At 40.8% G+C, this 22,248-nt stretch overlaps 1 long non-coding RNA gene across 1 annotated transcript; it reads right to left on the bottom strand.

The window, feature by feature from the left end:
* Nucleotides 1-4,337: 4,337 nt before the first annotated feature.
* On the bottom strand, nt 4,338-22,005 carry LOC118494701. The gene is made up of 3 exons (XR_004896851.1): nt 21,995-22,005; nt 12,751-12,755; nt 4,338-4,594 (listed from the first exon to the last, which is right to left on the bottom strand). It is a non-coding gene; the product is annotated as an uncharacterized LOC118494701 (long non-coding RNA).
* Between the last annotated feature and the right edge of the window lie 243 nt (nt 22,006-22,248).

Raw genomic sequence — 22,248 nt, 5'->3', positions numbered from 1 at the left:
AGAAATGACACTAGATCCAAAAAGGTCTTTGTCTCTACAGCCCAGAACATTAGAAAAATATTTCTAATGTATTCATACTTATAACAATACACTTTCCATAATAGCAGACTAGCATTGTGTGTCATCGCAGGAGCATGAAATAAAACATAAATGTTTAATTAAAATTAGTCATTTCAATTTCTCAGATGTGGTCTACAATGCCTCCTTTTTGGATTTGACTGTATCTTGATCTTGTTAACATATGAAAAAAACACCCTGGATAGGTAACATCTTGATGTCAGGGGGTCCCTGATGTTCACATAAAATCCCCCTTAATGGTCCTTTTGGCTGTGCCTGGAAATACTACTGAATTAAATCCAGTTTTTTAAAAGGAGCATACAGGGTATCCACATAAACTGAATGACATACAGGTATAACTGCAGTATTCATGCAGCTCAAAGATAACACAGTAAACTTACTATATGGCCGGTCTTCAACTTCTTCCTTTGAACATCAGTACCTCCATAGTCTCCTCTCAATATTAATGTCTGCATCCAGCTGTGAGAACCTAACCTGTTTCAGTTGGAAATCAATAGCCTATGTGAGCCCATTGCTTTCCTGTTGCATCACTTTGAGTGCTATGAAAGTTATGAAGTTATGAGGCTTAGAATTTGTTGGATATTTCTGTGTCATACTCATTCCGTTCTGCATATAAAAAGACACATTACAACCTCATTTGGTGTGTTGGTTGTGTTTTATAACCATGCATTGTATCACAATATATTCACATTGACAATAATATTCTGTCATTTGATAAATACAGTGTTGTGAGCAGTTTTGCATGCTGCAGTGGGAGAAGAGTTCAGCAACACCAACAATGTCATCCAAAATAAACACCAGCTATAGCTGTGATCATGTTACAGCAATACCAGAGGAAAATATGATTTAGAAGTGATCCTGGTCTATCTTTTTTACCCCAACAAACAAAAGAATTGGATAAGAGAGGGCTTTTTCCTTTCCCTGATAGAACCAACAGTTTGTCTTTTCATTTAACAGATGAAACAAATTGTGCTTAAGGTTGATGCATCGTCCACAGTTAAAGCCTTGGTTGCCACGAGCACACTCTGTGGCGACTGAAGGCAAATGCAGTGTGTGATTTTCATCTCAAAGCCACCAATTTGCCTCTGCACATATTCAGATGTCAATTTAATTGGCTGTATGTTGCCAGATTTAGAGTTGCAAGGTCTTAGCAAAGCATGTGCTTTGAGTGGATGATTTTAGAACATGTTTATGTTATAGCCTTGAATTTCTTGAGCACTACAATTTTTTCAGGAGCATACATTTTTCACTTAAACCAACAGTTCAAAGCGAAACATGCTCTTTCAACTCAAAATTCCCTTTACTTTGAGTTATAAGAACCAAGGACTTGGCTGAGTGTCCTGTAGTGCACTGGTTGATGTCATGCATTGTGTGTAAAGGGCAGTATGTGTGTGCATATGTACATTATATATATGTGTGTGTGTGTGTGTGTGTGTGTGTGTGTGTGTGTGTGTGTGTGTGTGTGTGTGTGTGTGTTCCCGCATTTGCTGTATGTCTGTAAGGTTAAAATTATTTGGAAGCTCTTTAGATCATATCCTTGATATATACTGAGGCTTAGCCCTATGGTATTTGCTAGATCTCTGGGATCCTATAGTGTCCCCTCCTTATTATGAAGTGGCCTAAATGGTTTAAACCCTTCCTTCCTCTAATCAAATAATTGGTTGGTGGAGATACCCAGGCTCTTTGATTGAGAATAGAGTAGGAGAACACCAGAGGGGCAAGGAATGAAGAAGTTTGCCCTTGTCCTGACTTCTCAAAGTCCTCTTTGTTCCAAATATTTTTCCTGATGATGTCTGGGCTGGAGCTGAATGGAAAGACTGCAAGTGCTAAAACTCTTGGCTGTTTGGTTTTGTTTGATTTAGTTCAAAGGGACACTCAGGCGTTTTGACAACCTAGCCGTGGGGTTAATGAAGACTGACTGAAAGTCACTTGCTGCTTTGTTCTCTACATCTACAGGGTGCTCACTCATAAACACTGACACACAAATACTCCAACACACAGGCACAGGTTGAGCTGCCCGTCATTCATGCCTCTGCCCCAGCCTCTTCTGTTGGAGACGAGCATGGCATTGTTCAGTCAGCCTCACTACAGGGAGAGGGATGTGGGGAAGGCAAAGGAGGACCATGTATTGCAGCCAGCAAACAGCCAAAGCATCAGTGCCCAACCCGGAAGCAAAGAAAATTTGAAACAGCAACTTATTCATCAACCCTGTACACAAACACGCACGTGACTAAGCATACTGTTCACACACACCTACAGTATATGTAACAAACTTTATCCATACTGTACACATATACCTCTACAATGCACATATAAAGTACACACACATTCCCAAATAAACCTACTCAAATTGTCTTTCTTCTTTTTCTTCTTCTGCACACACACACACACACACACACACACACACACACACACACACACACGCTAGTCCGTAATTTGAATTTTGCCATCTGACAATGACGGACATTGGGCAGAATCACTTGAGTCATTACAGAAGTTGTTGTAAGGGGACAGTTCACCCAAAAATCTAAATAAAATGTATTTACTATTACCTGTAGTGCTATTTAACAATCTAGATTGTTTTGGTGTGAGTTGCCCAGTGTTGGAGATATCGGCCGCAGATGATGTAGAGATTTAAAATCCTCCCATTGCACAGCCATGTTATCAAACTTTCTAAAGCTATTTAATGGGGTTACAGCCCAATGACAGGTCAAATATGTTGACGAAAGTCGTAACACACTTTAATAATGTTAAAGCATGGAATTTAAAGTGTACAGGGAAGGAAATTCCAATTGTATTATATCTAATTCCTTAAACTATTTCCTTCTTTGTCCCTTCCTCATTCCTTTCCGTCATTTCGCCCGATAAAAAAAAAAAGAACGGGTGTCCCAGTGTCAAAAACTGTCACGCTCGTTGGCGATACGGCTGGCGATGGCACGGTGTGTAATGAGGGACTGTCGCTGGAGCACTGAGGGGAGACGACGGTGACATACCAGCGTGGGAAACTCATCTAAATCACATTACCAAACCCTGCCCTGAAGGCTCGCATGGCTGGCAGATCAGCCTGCATGTACTGTCGCTGTTGCTGCTGCTGCTTTCTCTGAATTCTCTGCTTTGTGTAGGCTGACGGGTAATAAACATTGTAATCAGGCCCGCCATGGTGAATGGCTTAACTAGGAACATGACACCAAAGGCTTAAAGATTGCTACGAATGAATACAACAGCATAAAGATACACCATGTGATAGGTTTGTGGGAAAAACTGATGAATCACAATATACTTTGTGCAACTGTGGCACTGTGTTAATTATTTGTGTTATTTACAATTATTCCCTCCCCCCCCTCTAAATTTTGAAATGAGTGAAGCTAAAGTCTAAAAACACGAGGTAACTCCTGTCTCTATTGTCTATAATATACCACAAGGGATTCTGAATTAATGTGTTTTGAATGGGTGATATTAGTCTGGCTTAACTCAGCTTCGCCAGCAGAGGGCGCTCTAAGCTTTACACTTGACTGGGTATCAGTAGCTGACGCCAGTAGTGCCGAAGTAGAAGTCAGTACGTAATGAACGAGTTTAAGTGTACATGCTACAGCTCCTAATCTGAACTGTGTTTTCATATTTCCTACAGGTAAGCTGACTGTAATCAGAACCCGGGTAATAGACATAGTAGTGATGGCGAACTGAAGCTTTCTGAACCAGTGAAGCTTTCAATCCAATTGTATCGAAAAAAGGTTCAATACTCGAAGCTTCAGAACTCTATGAGGACATCTAGTGGTGGAAGTTAAGGATAGCATTGTGTCACAAACTGTTTCACAGATATTAGCCATGAATGTCTTTGAGTCGAAGATGAATACATTTTTAGTATGAATTCATGGATAAATAAATAATGACATAAATAACTAAGCCTATTTGGGACTTTGCATAAGTAAAAATGTAATTGCCTTCTCCACAAAAAAAAATAAATAAATAAAAGTTAGGATTTTGGTTGTGTTTGTAAACAAATACATCAATTTGGGAGGGAAATGAATGAAGAACACATTGCACACACATTTCTGTGATTATATTGAGTACGTAGCCTAGACTAGAGCAACTTTCTACTCGCTATAAACTCTCTTTTATAAACTTTCTACTCGCTATAAACTCTCTTTTATAAACCTTCTACTCGCTATAAACTCTGTTTTATAAACTTTCTACTCGCTATAAACTTACTTGCAATAAACTCTCTACTATAAACTCTCTACTGGCTATAATAATCGCTATAATAATCTCCCTATTAACTAACTTTCCTAACTGTTGACTCTTCTACTGCAACAACCCACAAAGACGCACCCAGTGAACCGCTTTGAATTCAACTTCGAAGCAGTCACGTGGGGGGGTGTGAAACGAAGCTTCGGACGTCACTGGTCACGTGATTATCACAAAACGAATCAAGCTCCGATACAAAGCTTCATTCCAAATTGGTTCATTTCTTCGATACATGCCTCGAAGCAGGAGGTTCACGGGTAACATCACTAGACTTTAGTAGTTTGTGTTATTAGAGCTTTAGCTAACAACTGTGACATTAAGAGACATTGAATTTGACCGTGTTATGAGTGTGTATGTTTGCCGCCTCGTGTGTCTAAGATGGCGGACACCGATAGTAATGACTTCGGTTGCTAAACACAAGCTACTACCTTTCTGTGTGAGCTGTAAGGAGTGAAACACACGTTTAGAGACATATGTGGTTAAGACAGTAGTGAGGACAAATGGTGTGAAACGGGATTAACCGAGTGAATATTGTAGGAAATTGTTTAACTGTGTGTATTGTTTAGCAGGCCAAGCTAATGCTAATCACCGGTAAATGCTAACGCCACAGCCTGAGCGTCATGAAGGTTAAAGGAGCATTCCGTGATGTTTTGATAAGCGGAGTGTGCGGTAGTCAGTGTTTAAAACGTTAATTGTGAAATATTTGTGAAAATAATACAGTAACTGACTGTGGGTTAAAGATTAGTTATGTTAGATAATTCAGTTCATAAACATAATTCATAGAGGTTTAAAAACAGTAAAAGCAGTGAGATTAATGAGACAAGTTCTTAGAGTATTCAGTCTGGAGTAATGTGGTATTACTGAACTGTTATTTTCATGTTTTTATGTCATTTCAAGTTATGCATTACTTACCTGTGTGTAGGTTAAAATAAGTAATTTGACACTAAAAAGAGACAGTACTTGTGTAGCTACGGTCACTTGCTAAATACTTACCTGTAGTCCCTGTAAGAGTAAGTAAACATGTATTTGGGTAACATGGGTATTGACAGAGTAACAGTGGAAGCAATAGTGAGTATGGTACCAAGAGTAGCATGTTTGTTTAGTGTATGAGTTGAGTTTTGTATTATGAAGTGAAGTTTTTTTCCAACAATGTTTTTTATTGATTTCCCAATAGAACAGACCGTAACCAAGTAACAAAAATGATATCACCAAAAGGAAAATAAGTTATAAAAAACCTTCCAAATATGTTGATCGCAGCAGTAGTTAAAATAAAACAAAACAGAACAAAAATATGTCGCACTCAAAACATTAATACATGTACCCTCTTATTTCTTAAGGAAATCAAGTAAAGGTGCCCACATCTCTTCAAATTGTTGTGCTTTACCCCTTGTAATGTACGTTAACTTCTCTAAAGTAATACACATTGCCATCTCCTTGATCCAAGAGTGTGCAGAAGATATTTCAGTCTCTTTCCAGCTCAAAGCAACCATCCTCCTGGCCTGCAGAAGGCCAAAATCAATAAGAATCCTCTGATTGATAGAGAGATGATCTGGCTATATCCCTAATATACAAAGTTTTGCAATGCACGGTATTTGAGTTTTTGTGATGTTACTTAGTGTACAGACAACCATTTTCCAAAAATTTACCAATTTGGGGCACTCCCATACACAGTGAATTAAAGTTCCCTTCTCAATTAGACATTTCACACGTGTCTGGAATGTCCGGGGACCATTTGTTAAGCATTTCAGGTTATGTATGTCCTCATCAACCATTTATGTTGCAATAACTTCATTCTTGTATTAATCGATTGTATTTGAGCTTTTAAGCATGCCACTCAGTTTCCTCGATATCCTCTTTAATATCCAAACTCCAAGCCCTCATTCTATCTTTACTGGATTCCTTATCATATGAGATAAGTATAGCATATAATATAGAGATTTGGCGTTTCCCATGTCCATGCTTAATCATAGTATTCTCCAGACAGGACAGCGGTGGCTCACGAAGAGCATCACAATGCTTTGATGAAATAAAATGTTTCAATTGTAGGTACTTAAAAAAATGTTTTTGAGGAATTGAATATTTCAGACTCAGGTCATTAAATGTTAACAAAATGCCTTTGTCATATAAATCTCCAATTTTTTGCACACCTCTACCAACCCAAATCTTAAAACCACCGTCTGCCCTGCCCGGAGTAAACTGTGCATTACCCCAAATCGGGGAGAACTGAGAAACAGGAGGTGTATCGCCAATATGTTTGTGAGCTTTGAACCATATATCAATGGTATTCTTTAGGAAAGGGTTTATTGTTTGTTTTTTTAAGGTCTTTGGGTCTGTTGAATATAAGTATAATCTTAATGGTAGTTTAGATATTGTTTGTTCAATAGAAACCCAGGCTGGGGGAGACCGTGTGAGGAAGTAAAACATAGCGCATCGAAGCTGAGCGGCCCAATAGTACCACTGTAAGCTCGGCATCTGTAGACCACCCCTGTCATATGGAAGATACAGTAGTCTAAGCCTAAGTCTAGATTTTCTATTGTTCCAGATAAATCTACAAAGAATCTTGTTAATTTCCTTAAAAAAAAAGATTTGGCAGTGGCAGTGGGAGTGACTGAAACAGGTATAAACATTTCGGCAGAATTAACATCTTGATCTAATTAATTCGGCCAATTAATGATATGGGCATTGTTGTCCATTTTCCAATTGATTCACGTACTTCACCCATTAGCGGATCATAATTTGCTTTAACAATTTTATTAATTTGGGGGGTAATCTTAACTCCAAGATATGTAAATCCTTCTCTTGCATTAAAAAAAGGCAATCTTATGACTGGGTTACTCCTTTCCTCCTTGTTTAGAAAGATTTAGAAAGAGTATGGAAGATTTTGTGTCATTAATATTATATCCCGAAAACTTACCAAAACTTACCAAACCTATTAATTAATTGTAATATTGCTGGTATGCTAGTAGATAATTTGGACAAGAAAAGTATCACATCATCTGCGTATAGCGATATTCTATGTTCTTGGTCTCCAATAGTAATTCCTGACAGATTTGCTTCATTTCGAATAGATATGGCTAGCGGCTCAATGGCCAGAACAAATAATAATGGGGACAAAGGGCTTAGTTAGGTACATTGTCTTCGATGGATAAGCGCTGCCGTGTGGTTAATAAAAACAGACATAAGATAAAAACAGCATTGGGTATCCAACTAAAATATGGAGATACTTTTTTGACGGCTTTAACCGAGTTAGACAGAACGCACGGAGCACCTGCCGAGACACGCATGTGCTCGGCTGCCATCTTGTTTTCTGGATAAAAAAAAAAAAAAGCCTTGACGGGTTGATCTTTCTAGGGTTATTTGGCTTGATAAATTATTATTAGTCCTTACACGTGCCACAGGGCCAGTGTATAGTAACTGTATCCATTTTAAAAACTTTCCCCCAATCCCATATCTCGGCAATACATTGAACAAATATGGCCACTCTATTTTATCAAATGCCTGTCTTGCATCTAAAGACAATAGTGCATTGTCTCTGGCATTATTATTACAGTGAATTATATTAAGGACTCGTCTAATGTTATGAAAGCCCTGACGGCTCCTTACAAATCCATCCTGATCATCATGCACTAAAAAAGGGACGTATGGGTCTAGTCTTCTAGCAAGAACTTTACATAATATTTTTGTGTCCACTCCCATGAGACTAATTGGCCTGTATGATGAGCAGTCAGTTGAAGCTTTACCAGGTTTTAAAATAAGAGTTATTGTAGCTAGTCTTAAAGTTGGAGGTAGGTTACCAATATCAAATGATTCATTAAACATATTCAAAAGCGGAATTAACAACTGCTTCCGAAACGTTTTATAAAATTCTATAGGCAAGCCGTCAGGCCCAGGAACTTTACCTGAATTTACGCTCTTTATGGCTTGCAGTAATTCTTGTTCAGTTATATCATTATCCAATTCCTTCCTGTCCTCCTCAGTGAGTACTTGAAATTGAAGATGATCAAGAAAAGCATCTCGATCAACAAAGTCAGCAGGAGATTCTGACCTATACAAAGATTGATAAGTCTTTAAATGCATTATTAATATCTTGTGGATCAGTTTTGATCCTGCCTGATTGTGTGGTTATACCAGTAATGGCCCTTTCAGATTTCTATTTTTTTAATTCTCCATGCTAACAATTTACCAGCCTTTTCCCCCTGATCGTAAAAAGCTTGGTTTAACCACAATAGACTTTTTGCTGCCTTATCACTTGTGAGCTTGTTGTATTGCGCTCTTAGAACTAGTAATTGTTTTTGTTTGCCATAATCCTCATGTTTATTTATGTCTGTTTCTAATGATTTTATTTGTTTCTCCAATTTAACCATTTCTGATTTTTGTTCCTTGCTTCTAGTGCTTGTGAAACTGATAATTTCCCCTCTAATGTATGCTTTAAACGCTTCCCATCTAATTGATGCATTGGTTTGATCAGCATTAATTTCAAAATAAATGTCAATCTTCTTTTCAATATATTTAACAAACTCTGAATTTTGGAGCCACCATACCTGCAGACGCCAGTTAATGGGGGATATTTTTAGCTTGTCAAAAAATATAGATAAGGAAATGGGCGAATGGTCACTTATAACTATACAATCATACCAACAGTTTTTGATTTTTGATACCAATTCTTGAGACACTAAAAAATAATCAATACGTGACCTAGATTTATGTACCCCTGAATGACAGGAGTATTCCAATTTACCTGGGTTAAGTTTCCTCCATATCTCTGTCAAATTCAAGTCAGTCATATATTGTATTATGGTTTTCCTAGATTGAGATTTTCGGGGATCAGATTTTGTTGATCGATCTACCAGAGGGTCCAAAGTGCAATTAAAGTCCCCACCTATTATGTTTAGGCCGTGTAAAGACGATAAAGTTAAAAAGAAATTTTCAAAAAATTTGGGTTTGTCTTCATTAGGTCCATAGATGCTAGCCAGATTTAATGCAATAGAAAGTATATTACCCTGAGCAATAACAAATCTTCCTTGAGGGTCTTGAACAATATTAGTAAGTTGAAAAGGAATTGTCTTATGAATAAGAATTAGAACGCCTCGAGCATAATTATTATACGTTGCGTGTACAACTTGACCAGGCCATCATCGTCGTACATGTTTAATTTCAGAAATTGTAAGATGGACTTCCTGAAGAAAAATTATTTTAGAATGTGAGTTTTTAAGCCTGTTCATAACCTGCTTCAATTTAGTTAACTTATTGAGTCCCCGGACATTCCAACTTGTAAATCTCAAGTCAGACAATTTAGAGTTTTCCATAATGCTTTAAGAACATAATAAATATCCATATCGAGTGTGACATAAAAATTAAAACAAGTTAACAAATAAAAAAATTAACCAATTAGAACAAGTCCCCTTAATCCTTGAGATCCCATTCCCTTCCCTTACTTAAACAAACTATGTAAGGGCAGTGCCAATCCACACCAACGAGGAGTGGCAAAAACTGTGTAGGTATATTTCTCAGACAGCCCACCCAGTCCGTCCCCGCAACTCCGCCTTTCACCGTCTCTAGTGCCAAACGACTCAACCATATACCAAAAATTAAATTGCACAAGCCTACTTGGTGCGTAACAGAAAATGTCCTATTTCGATAGGAAATCCTCAGCTTCTTCAGGTGTGGAGAAAAGAATTATTTTCCCCTCATGAAGAATCCTCATCTTGCAAGGATGTAATTGAAATCCCCTAAAGGATCCAGCCTCAATGAACTTTTTCTTCGCTGCGTTGAATGGACTCCGTGTCTTCATGGTTTCCGCAGAAAAGTCTTGTGCAAAGAAGATCTTGTGGTTCTCGTGGGTGATCCCATGCTTTTTGGCTGATTGAAACACAAACTCCCGATCTTGAAATAGTGAAAAACGAATGATTACCGCTCTGCTCTGACCCGGCCTCGGTTTCGCCAAAGTGCGGTGTGCCCTTTCCAAGACGAAGGTTCTAGAGGTATCAAGACCCAGCCAGATCGGTAGCATGTGTTGGATGAACTCCACCATGGGTCGAGTTTTTGCCGCTGACTCTGGTAGTCCCACAAGCCTCAAATTCTTGCGTCTCCCAGGATTCTCCAGGTCCTCCGTCTTTGACTCCAAATAAGCAATGCGTTTTACAGCATCAGTCAGCTTCAGTTTCACTCTTTCTATGTCATCTTCGGCGGTCCCTATCCGGTCCTCAGCCTCTGTTAGCCGCTTATCATTAGCAATGATATCCGCTTTTAGATCAGCAAAACTTCTCTGCACAGCAGCAACAGAGCCATTCATCTCCGTTATACGTTTCTCCACACTGTCAAGCTTATTCCCAAAGTTATCCACAGCACTTATCTTTGTGTTAATCGAAGAAACAGTGGTACGCAGAGACTGCAGCTCACTTAGCACCGCGGCTAGATCGGCCTGTTGCATATCGGCTATGTTGTTAGCAGCATCAGCGGCCAACACATTCGTGGTAGTTGTTCTGCTTCTTTGTGAGCCGCATTGTTTTGGTCCAGCCCCACAGTCTTCAATAGTCGATTGTTTAGACATCGTGCTGGTCTGGCTTTAAGCCTGAATAAGTCGTATTTTCAAGATTTTTGCAAAGTCACGGGGAGCATTCCAGCTAAGCTGCCATCTCGGTCCGTGGCCCCACAATGAAGTGTATTGTTATTGATAGTGATTGAATAAGAGTTATGAAAGTATGTGCTATGAGCCAGTAGTGCCGAAGTAGAAGTCAGTACGTGATGAACGAGTTTAAGTGTACATGCTACAGCTCCTAATCTGAACTGTGTTTTCATATTTCCTACAGGAAATAAATGTGTTATTCCAAGAGTGAGCGTCACCTCATGCTCGCGCTTCACACCGCGAGCGGGTACACGCGCCACACGGCCGAAATGAGAGAAAGAAAAAGAGACGTGGTCCGTCGCTGTCTGGAGGATAACTAGCCAGTTGATATCGCGCGCGTGTGTCCGTGAGAACAATCACCATTTCACCGTTGCGCGTGCGTCGGAGTTTGTCAACAAATGTGCGGGCAGCTGGGGCATGCCTGGGCAGAGACGGGGTGAGTGGACTTACCAGAGTGTTGGCATATGGTGGGCAGAGAACATTTATATATGTTTCTCTGTCCTATTCTTCACATCAGTGAGGCTTTCTCCTCTTGTTTCAACCAAGTGAATACATGACGAAGTGACTGGAACTATCCATCACCTCTCGCGCGTGGATTCTCAATGTCCCGGCTGTTGCCCGGTCTTTGAGACACAGCTGTTGTCCGTTTTTTTTAATCACTACACACGGTTCACAACACACGGTTAGTTAGCGTAGTTACACACAGTGAAATGACGTGTCCTGTTTTTATTTCACGCATACTATCTGCTGGAGTGTGTGAAGCTATGGGCTGAGCTCTGTTATCTCAGCGCAGTTTTGGAGAAGAGTTGCTGGGCAAAGTGGAAGAGTGCGTGTCATGGAGGATAATGGGAGCAATGCCAGTAAAATTGTAAAATCGGCTAGTGATGTACAGTTTTGAACAGCTCACCCGGAGACTGAAGGCACGACACATTCAGAAACCCGTATCTCACTAAAAACAGCATGGATGTTTTTTTTTCAAAGTTTGTATGCGTGTGGAAGCACCAGAGACACAAAATAACACCCCAAATCCCAGAAAGTCATTTTTTCATATGGGCACTTTAAAATGTTCACAGTAGGAGATAAAGGCTCTGCACCTGCAAGACAAATGATTGTTGATGTATTGACACCATAACTAAAACAAAAACTTAAACAGTTTTGCCATATTCAGCCACATCATGCCAATATATTTACGAACAATGTATTTTAAACAGATTTGTCTGGTTTCCTTTTTCTTCTTCTTTGGGTTGATTAAGCACTTAATAACAATCAAGCAGTTTATCATTTGTAACCATACACTTTAATGTGATATTTATTTGGATTGCATCACTTCCTTGTCTTCACTACTGTCTCTTTAACCAAAAAAGAACTCAGAAATATGTAATTACTGTAACCATTGTTCGAGTACCCAAAGCGAATAGCTTGGAGCTTCAGTTTAGTGTGGCAGTATTGTGTAATTTACTTGTCAGCGGGCTCTGAAATGGTGCGCAGTGAGTTGGAGTGGCAATTACAGCACTAGCGGGAGTCTGGAGCAGCATTTATACAACATTAGTGTGAGGCATATTTAGCTTTCATTGTCAAACTAAAGAAACTGAGGCCAGAGAGACACACTCTGTCCCCAGGGCTAAAACATAATTATTCAAAGGCAAACCTGGAAATTCAAAGTACAGTGTGAAATGCTATCACGCATTAATTTAACTTATTGAAAGAATAACTAAAGAAAAATAATCATTCTAAAGCCAGCGGATTTACAGCAAGAAGGTGTCTTTTCTATATAGATGTTTGTGCAGGCATTTCTTCAAAACTAGTACTTTAGGGATTAGGCTAACCCTTAAAAATCACAGTAATGGGAAACAAAAATGATGATCCTCAAGGCACATTAGTTAACATGTATCCAAGTTTTTTGTGGATAACTGCAAGTCCTCATTATCCAACTACAATATGAAAAAGCTGACAGAGACTGGATGAAGTAGGTATTTTTAAAGTGATAAAAACCCAGCCTCTTTGACCAGACCAATTTGGGTAACAAGATCCCACACTGCAATGTCTTTCATCTGGTTAAGTTTATCTATCCAGGGATGGTTTCCTGACCATGCTTGCCCTTTTCCTGCAACCACCTGCTTCACATTCATTGGATCAGTTACACATATTCACACCTGGGAGATAACCACAGCAACCACATAATATCTTGCTGTTTCTCTTACACTTGACAACTCCACTGGAGCAGCTTGGGGTTAAATGCATTGCTCAACAGCACCTTGACAGAAATCACTATGGGAGGATCTGGGGTCATTTAGTTTACCCATTCAGGCTCTCTGAGCCTCTGTGGCGCCTCTGGTTGTGTCTGGCAAATGTAAAGCACTGCAGTATGTAATGTATTACAGGTATTATGATCGCTTGCAGAAAAGTGTAGCTTTGTGTGTTTATATAAGTATGGGAAAATGAAGACAGTTCTCTGATTAAAATGATCCAATGCGATACAAATGGTGATATTTTAAGAATATTGCTCATAACCACAATATTTAAATGAGGGCCATCATCTTGGGTTGGCCATGATGTTGACCTCTCACTCAACCTTTTTTTACTTAATTCCAATGAAGGTCACTAAAGCCATTCAGGCAGAGTGAAATGTGATTTCCATTCAATATTGAGCCATACACTTGGGAGCTACCTACCCCCTGATATTTAAGCAAGGCTTATGAAAGCCTAGACATATATATATGTAGTGACTGGTGTTAAGTGGAGTGAAGCCCACAGGATCTAGGCAGGTTTGGCCCTTTGAAGCTGACAGGCCGGCTCCCTCCTGGCATGCCGTGACTCCACTTTCTGCTTTATAGGTAATTTATTCAGCTGAATAATTAAGGGCCAGTCTGCAGCAGAAAGCATGAATAGCAAATAAGCGCGAAGAAAGAGTTGGTTTCCTTCAGCTATTAAAGCCAGGCTGCCCAGCAAAGCTGTGTCCGAAATATTATATTTAAATTAATTATACTGCTTTCTTACGACTGATTGATCCTGCATGGTGCAATATAGCAAACAACATTGCTGGTTAATGTGAAAGTTGTACATTGCTTATACTAGAAGTTCTGTAATGATTATACATGGTATGAGTTTGTCTGTAAACAGTGTAAACTTCTGTGAGAACAGATTTCTCTCCCTCTATTCATCTATTTTAAGAAATCTTCCCAACTGGTTATACAAACTGAAAATTAGGTGAAACAGGTTCAAGTATTTATTCATCCCATGTGCAATGAGTGCTCCTTATTCTTAATGTACCTACAACTATATAACTATTCCTATTGTTGCAGTTTTTCTTTGCTTTTATCACATTAACTTTTTATTGTATTGTGTAGTGCAGGTATAGTTCCAACACTTTGACTGTCTTCAATTGCCTCAAGTGGCACTATAGCAACACAATTCAAAGTGACTGAAGGCAAAGCTGCACTCTAAGCATGTTTTCTTTGTTACAAATGGGAGTTAGTGACAGTTGACACTTTGTGTCACCAATTTGTTTCAGCCACAGATGTCTGCACATTAGGTCAGTGTGTCTCTCTCTCTCTCTTCATGATTTGTTAAAGTCAGACTTACGTGGTAGATGGGTGGAATTTGGCATACAGTGTGTACTATCGCTAATGTAAATAAGATAAGATAGCACTTTCAACAAAGTTGTGCTACACAAAATGCATCAAACTGAGGAAAATGATATCTGAAAATGCAAGTTGAAATTTTGAACTGCTGGTGGTGGTAGAGAAAAAGTCCTCCGACTTTCACACACATCACATTAGGATTCAGCTTCTGGGGACCATGTATGTGTGTACAAAACTTCATGGCAATCCATCTGATGGCTGTTGAGATATTTCAGTCTGGACTACAGTGGTAAGCTGATATTGCCATCCCTAGAGCCACGCAGCAGGCTAAAAACAGAAAAAGTATGTAAACAGGTCTGAAAGTTTAAACAATTACAAAGCTATAATTATAAATGAATTGTGTGCACTCTTCCTCAACTTGACAACCTGGCACAAAATTATAAACCCCACCTATCTGATAATCCAAATAATTTCAAATATCTGCTATTACCGTCTGGCTTTCACCAGAGTCTGACAAACAAGGACAGACTCACACACTCATGCTGTCATGCTCCTGGCTCTGTTCTTTGTAATTGAGGCCTCTGTGATGAACTAGCGTCAGTAAAATAATGGAGCACGGAGTCCATTAAAACATGAGGACAATTAGGTGGGAGGCAAACACTGCCCATGGCTTCTGACCCTACTTCATTATTGTGCAAATGGAATTATTTTACTCTCTCACTCGGTCTCAAACACACAGCCACTTGTTCTGTCTGTTCTGCACACACTTACAACCTATTGGACATGCCAGATAACCCATTTACAGTTGATCTGCCAATAAAATGATTTAAATTGCTCTTGCACAAACACATACTCAGACATATAGTAACACACATGGATTCCATTACCAGGTAACTACTTGTACAGAACGAGGATAAACTGTCTCAGGCAACCTCTCATTAGCTGCTTTCACAGAACAAATGAGACTTACACTGATCATCAAAAGGCCATTTAACTCCACTAAATTGCCAAATTGAAAGGATCACAGTGATGCAGCATAAGCAATTACAGCCCAATAGCTTTGTTCCTTAATGTCTTAATGCACAAACACAAGTGTGGTTTCTTTGTTTTTCCTCTCTGCGGCCTTCTCATCCTTAGGAGTTCGTCATTATTTCTCTTCCCCTATTTCTTCTTTCACACATGCGTGCACAGACACACACACTTAAAACACCTGTGAGTTGTGAAACCTGTAATTTTGAAGGAGATCTCCGGCATGTGTAACAGACAGCTGTCAGCCCTCTCCTCTGGCCAGCCACTGATTGAGTTGTCAGCTCAAGTGGGCCTTGTGTGTGTTCACATGTGTGTGGACAATGACCTGTGGTCAATACAGTTTAACAACAGACAGCGATAAACATACAGAGTAAGAAACTGGGCATTTGTGTAATGCTAATTTAATGTTGGTTAATTTTAAGTTTGTGTCATGATTCAAATCACAGGATCACAGGTATGGAGTGCTAAGGTTACAGGACTACTTCAAGGTTCAAGTTTCAGCTTCATTGTCATCATACAATACAGGATTGCACAAGGAAATGCAGTTGTAGCCCTCTCTACGCTACACACACAGAACTATGTTCACATAAAATATGTGCAACACAAATGTAGTATGAAAGTTTTAGTACAAAAAAAGACGAGGTAGTAGTAAGAATGCTGGTAGTGCAAAGGTAATGGTATGGTTGGCAGTGTTGTAGAACTTGAGATGTGTCAGACCGAGACCTTCAAAAACACACTTTTTAAAGGTTAACCCCCTTTCCCTGGCCCCTTACCACGCACTCCTAAGAAAGTAAATGCGGAAGACAGGAGAATAAGCTTTGGCTGTCTGGGAGATGTCAGCCAAATCGTCGGTAAAACAATTTGGCTACCTAAACCATAAGGATTTTATTTGCAAAACAACATCTATAAGAAAACGCACAGAAGTGTGTAAATTCTGCAATGTTACTGAGACAGCTGGGACCACCTCAAACTTTTATTGGCACTTGGAAAGGAAGTCTAAAAAAAAGGTAAGCTAAGAATAAGTGATGCTATCTAAGCTAGCTAGCTAACGTTATCAATCTGCCTCTGTACCTAAACTCTTCAGAAATCTCTTCACCCCTCACCCAAAGTGATTTAGCGAATATTAGCTATACTAGCTAGTTGTGTATATGTTTCAGGGATCTATTTTCAGTTGTGTTCCAGCTAACTGTTATTTGCCACCTAGTTAGGTGCAAAAGCTATGTATTTTAGTTAACATATTTAAGAATGTAGCTAGCTAAGGTCATGTGGTGACAAATTGAACCTTTAGATCAGGAGTGCCCAACCAGTCGATCGCGTTCTACTGGTAGACCGCGGACTGATCCCAAGTCGACCGCGAGGGGTGTAGGAAAAACAAACAAACAAAAAAAAACATTTTTTGGGGTGTGTGTGTGTGTGTTATATTTTGTATTAAATGTACACTACAGCCTATCATGAGTCCTGCACCCTATCAGTCTCTTAAACACGTCCACAAAAAAGTATTAAAAAAAGAGAAAGAAAAAAGTAGGTCACGTTTAACCTACGGTCGCGCGTGACATGCATGACAGGAAGTTGACAGCTGTCAACAGTAGCTTGCTAGAAGCTAGCAAACAGAGCGGTTACACGCTCCTAAACGTTAACATGGCTGAGGGGAAACGAGCCAAGACCTACCATTTTCACCCTGAATGGGAGGAAGATTATTTTTTTGTTTATTCTCATTCAAAGCCTGTTTGTTTGATCTGCAATGCAACGGTGGCGTTGGCAAAGAAAGGGAATCTGGAGCGGCATTTTAAAACAGTACACGGGAGCTACGAGAGGGATTTCCCTGCAAAAACGCCTTTACGCGCCACAAAAGTGCGGGATTTGAAAGCACAGCTTGCAGCACGGCAGTCAGTCTTCACCAAACCGAAGACCCAGGGTAAGGCCGCAACTATTGCTTCCTATCGCGTCAGTCATGTCCTCGCTAAACACAAGAAGCCATTCAATGACGGCGATATGGTGAAGGAAGCCTTTCTCGAGGCAGCGGATAGCCTTTTTGACGACTTTAAAAATAAAACAGAGATCGTGAAGGCCATTAAAGAAGTGCAACTCTCCCGCAATACTACTACAAGGCGATGTGAGCGAATGGCTGTGGATGTGGAGGAGCAACTGAGGAAGGATATTGACGCGTGTGAGTGCTTTTCCCTCCAATTTGACGAGTCGACTGATATGGTGGATGTGGCACAATTGTGTGTTTTCATCAGGATGGTTTTTGAAGACATGAGCGCCAAGGAAGAGCTACTCACAATTTTGCCATTAAAAGGACACACCAGAGGTGAGGATATTTTTAATGCTTTCATGGGATTTGTTAGCGAGACAAAACTGTCGCTCTTCAAGCTGATCTCCATCACGACTGATGGGGCGCCTGCTATGATGGGCCGCACCAGTGGGTTCATTGCACTGTGTAAAGAAAGTGAATCTTTCCCGGATATCCTGAATTATCATTGTATAATTCACCAGCAAGCGTTGTGTGGAAAGATTTTAAATATGAAAGAAGTGATGGATATTGCGATGAAGATTGTGTGTTCAGTTCGCGCCAGGAGTCTGCAGAGAAGGCTTTTCCGTGCTCACTTGGAGGAGAATGATGCTGAGCACACAGACCTGCTGCTTCACACGGATGTTAGGTGGTTAAGCAGAGGTAGATTTTTGGCCAGATTCACGGAGCTATTGCCTGAAATCAAGGACTTCCTGAAGCTTTCAAAACATGTGCATTACCATACAAAGCTAGAGGACCACCAGTGGCTTTTAGATTTATCTTTCCTCACTGATCTCACTGGCGAGCTCAATGAATTGAATTTAGAGCTGCAGGGTAAGGGTAAAGATGTAGTCAACATGATGAGTTCAGTGAACACGTTTAAAAGCAAGCTACAGCTGATGTCAAGCAGGCTGCAGAGGGGTAACCTGCACAACTTCCCTCACATGCACGCAGAACTACAACGTCAAGGTAAAGGTGTGACACAGCTTGACAGCAGACGTTATGAGGAGCATGTTCAGAGCATCTCATCAGAGTTTGAGAGGCGTTTTACTGACTTTGCATCCATCGAGCCTGTAGCCAGCTATATGTGTTATCCATTTGGTGCTAGTATTGATGTTGGTGACATTGCCGCCAAAGTCAAATCACTTTTTGACTTGGAAAGCTCCGCTCTTGAGGATGAGATTCTGACATTGCAAAATGACATTGAGATCAAAGCCAGATCAACATCTGCTCAACCTGGAGAGCATGTAGTGTTCTGGAAACTACTGGTGGAGGAGAAGTATCCCAATCTCAGAAGATGTGCCTTGAACCTGACAGCTCTTTTTGGATCAACTTATTTGTGCGAGTCTGCTTTCTCGCACATGAAAATCATCAAGTCCAAGTACAGATCAACAGTGACTGATGACCACCTTGCAGCCTGCCTACGCCTTGCAACCAGCTCCTACACTCCTGACTACGAGAAGCTAGCCTCCTCCTCCCAGTGCCAGGTCTCCCATTAAGGTAGAAAGTGATTTCCTTTTTTCAAACTCAGAGATCTACCTGTTTTGTATCTGGTTTATGTTTCTGTTTTGTTCATATTAAGGTCAGTTATATGACTATTGCTCATCATGCAGATTGGTGTGTGTGTGTGTGAGAGAGAGAGAGAGGAGCAGAGAGTGGGTTTGTGCTACAGCGCACTATGCAAACTGGCAACTGTGTGAGAGGAATTTGTGTGTGTGTGTGTGTGTGTGTGTTTGAGAGAGGGATGGTTTGTGTTGTGATGTCTAGTAGTTGTGTGACAACAAGAAAAAGTGTTGTGAGGTTAGTTACTGCAGGCTGGAAACGATGTGTGTGGTTTGCGATGTTGACACTGGACTGGTAGATCTCGGGAGGTTGGCTACTTGAAAAGTAGATCTTGGGTCAAAAAAGGTTGGGCACCCCTGCTTTAGATCAATTTGAGGAGTGCCTATGGTTAGTATTTTCCACATTTTATCGTGTCATGCAGTGTGGGACTCACACTGGTCTGGTCTTGGTCTTGACTTGATCTCGCCCTGCCTTGATCTTGGTCTTGACTTGGTCTCAACCCCTCAAAGTCTTGGTCTTTCTCAGTCTTAATACACTCTGGTCTTGGTGATAACTTGGTCTCGGTTTAGGTAGTCTTGACTACAAAACTGATGGTTGCTAATATGCAAAAGAAGACCAGAGTAACAGTATAGGTTCATGTAAAATTCACAGATGCAGCGCAATGCATAGAACAGTGTGCAATCTAGATAATGTATAACATATAGAGCGGAGGGTTATGAGAAGAGTCAATTATTTAAGGTAGTGTGCAGAGAATGGCATGGACTTGAGTAGTCCCGCAGCCTGAGGAAATAATCTGCTTTGTAGTTTGTGGTACAGAAGTGGATACTCCTGTATCGCTTGCCAGACGGCAGCAGGGTGAACAAGCTGTGGCTAGGGTGGGTATTGTCTTTTGGCACTTCATCTCACCAATATCACTGATGCTTGGTCGATGGGTACCAATGATGTTCTGAGCAGTTTTAATCACCTGCTCCTGAGCTTTCCTGTCATGGGCCGTGCACATCCTATGTACGGTGTTCATTTTAGGACATCCTCAGATCTCAGACTCCGGTGTCAGACTCAAACGAAACGGCCTCAGCGTCACAAAAACCTCTCTCATCCTCAGACCAAACGGCATCAGCCTCAGACCAAACGGCGTCAGCCTCAGACCAAACGGCGTCAGCCTCAGACCAAACGGCATCAGCCTCAGACAAAACGGCATCAGAAAAACCTCTGTCAGCCTCAGACCAAACGGTGTCAGCCTCAGACCAAACGGTGTCAGGCTCAGACCAAACGGCATCAGCCTCAGACAAAACGGCATCAGAAAAACCTCTGTCAGCCTCAGACCAAACGGTGTCAGGCTCAGACCAAACGGCATCAGCCTCAGACAAAACGGCATCAGAAAAACCTCTGTCAGCCTCAGACCAAATGGCGTCAGCCTCAGACCAAACGGCGTCAGCCTCAGACCAAACGGCATCAGCCTCAGACAAAACGGCATCAGAAAAACCTCTGTCAGCCTCAGACCAAACGGTGTCAGCCTCAGACCAAACGGTGTCAGCCTCAGACCAAACGGTGTCAGCCTCAGACCAAACGGTGTCAGGCTCAGACCAAACGGCATCAGCCTCAGACAAAACGGCATCAGAAAAACCTCTGTCAGCCTCAGACCAAACGGTGTCAGCCTCAGACCAAACGGTGTCAGCCTCAGACCAAACGGTGTCAGGCTCAGACCAAACGGTGTCAGCCTCAGACCAAACGGTGTCAGCCTCAGACCAAACGGTGTCAGCCTCAGACCAAACGGTGTCAGGCTCAGACCAAACGGTGTCATCCTCAGACCAAACGGTGTCAGGCTCAGACCAAACGGTGTCAGGCTCAGACCAAACGGCATCAGCCTCAGACAAAACGGCATCAGAAAAACCTCTGTCAGCCTCAGACCAAACGGTGTCAGGCTCAGACCAAACAGCATCAGCCTCAGACCAAACGGTGTCAGGCTCAGACCAAACGGTGTCAGCCTCAGACAAAACGGCGTCAGAAAAACCTCTCTCAGCCTCAGACAAAAAGTTGTCGAATTAGCTGTTAGCTATACTAACGTTAGCTTGCCTGTGGAGGCTAACGGCAGACCGCTACAATCAGCTAGCGGTTAGCCGAATGAGCCGTTAGCTAAACTAACGTTAGCTTGGCTGTCGACCGGAAGCGTGGAACAGATCGTGCAGTGTCGTAAATCCTCGTATAACAGCGCATGCACGAACATTTTGCGCATGTGCAGAACGGATCGTGCAGGCAGAACCATGTGCAGAACGGATCGTGCAGGCAGAACCATGGGCAGAACGGATCGTGTACCGACAACATCCATGCTTTCGACCATGCTTTGTAGTGAGTGCAAGTACATCTCGCTGCAGTCTGCGGGAAGGCGGGGCTTGACATCAAGCCCCGCCCACATCCAAGTCAGTCTTTGCTTACGTCATTCCCCATACGCTCTAACGGACCAAGACCGTTCTCTTAATACATCCATGACCAAGACAGCCTGGTAGAATTTTTTTACTATGAAGAAAATTATTTGGATAAATGACATGTTTTTTATTTTGAATCTTTTAATTTTATTTGAAAATTTTATATCTATAAATGTAAATGATCTGAAAGAAAACCGAATAGGCTAGTCACCAATTTAAAAATGACATGAAATTATATTTTAAAACCTTAAAAAAGGACTGACAAATAAGAAAGCCATCCGGACTCTGAACATTTACAATGCCTTACAACCTCTTTAATGTAAATTTAATGCGCCCCTTTTTCGTGTATGTATGTATGCATTTAATGTTTTCAATGTGTTTATGGATCTGTACTTGAATAATAAAGTTTTTTGAAGACAAAAAAAAAAAAAAAAAAGACAGCCTGGTAGCGAAGCTGATATAGCCTCTTGATTCACATTAGATAGAAACTGATGATTTAGGCTAAACAAACGATATTTCATGCAACAGTGAAGTTTTTATGTAGTTACTACTGATTTCTGATTTTGAAATGATATCCAAATTTGAAAAATGGGTCATTTTAAACCTTGTTAATATTGATGACAATGTGGTCAAACGGAAAACGAGCCATATTTCATTTAATTTAGCCCTCAAAAGTAGAATGGTGTGTTGTTT

Source organism: Sander lucioperca, chromosome 3, assembly GCF_008315115.2.
Source record: "Sander lucioperca isolate FBNREF2018 chromosome 3, SLUC_FBN_1.2, whole genome shotgun sequence".
In the NCBI taxonomy this organism is placed as follows: Eukaryota; Metazoa; Chordata; class Actinopteri; order Perciformes; family Percidae; genus Sander; species Sander lucioperca.
Note: the sequence above shows the minus strand (reverse complement) of the source record. Positions and strands in the feature narration are given on the sequence as shown.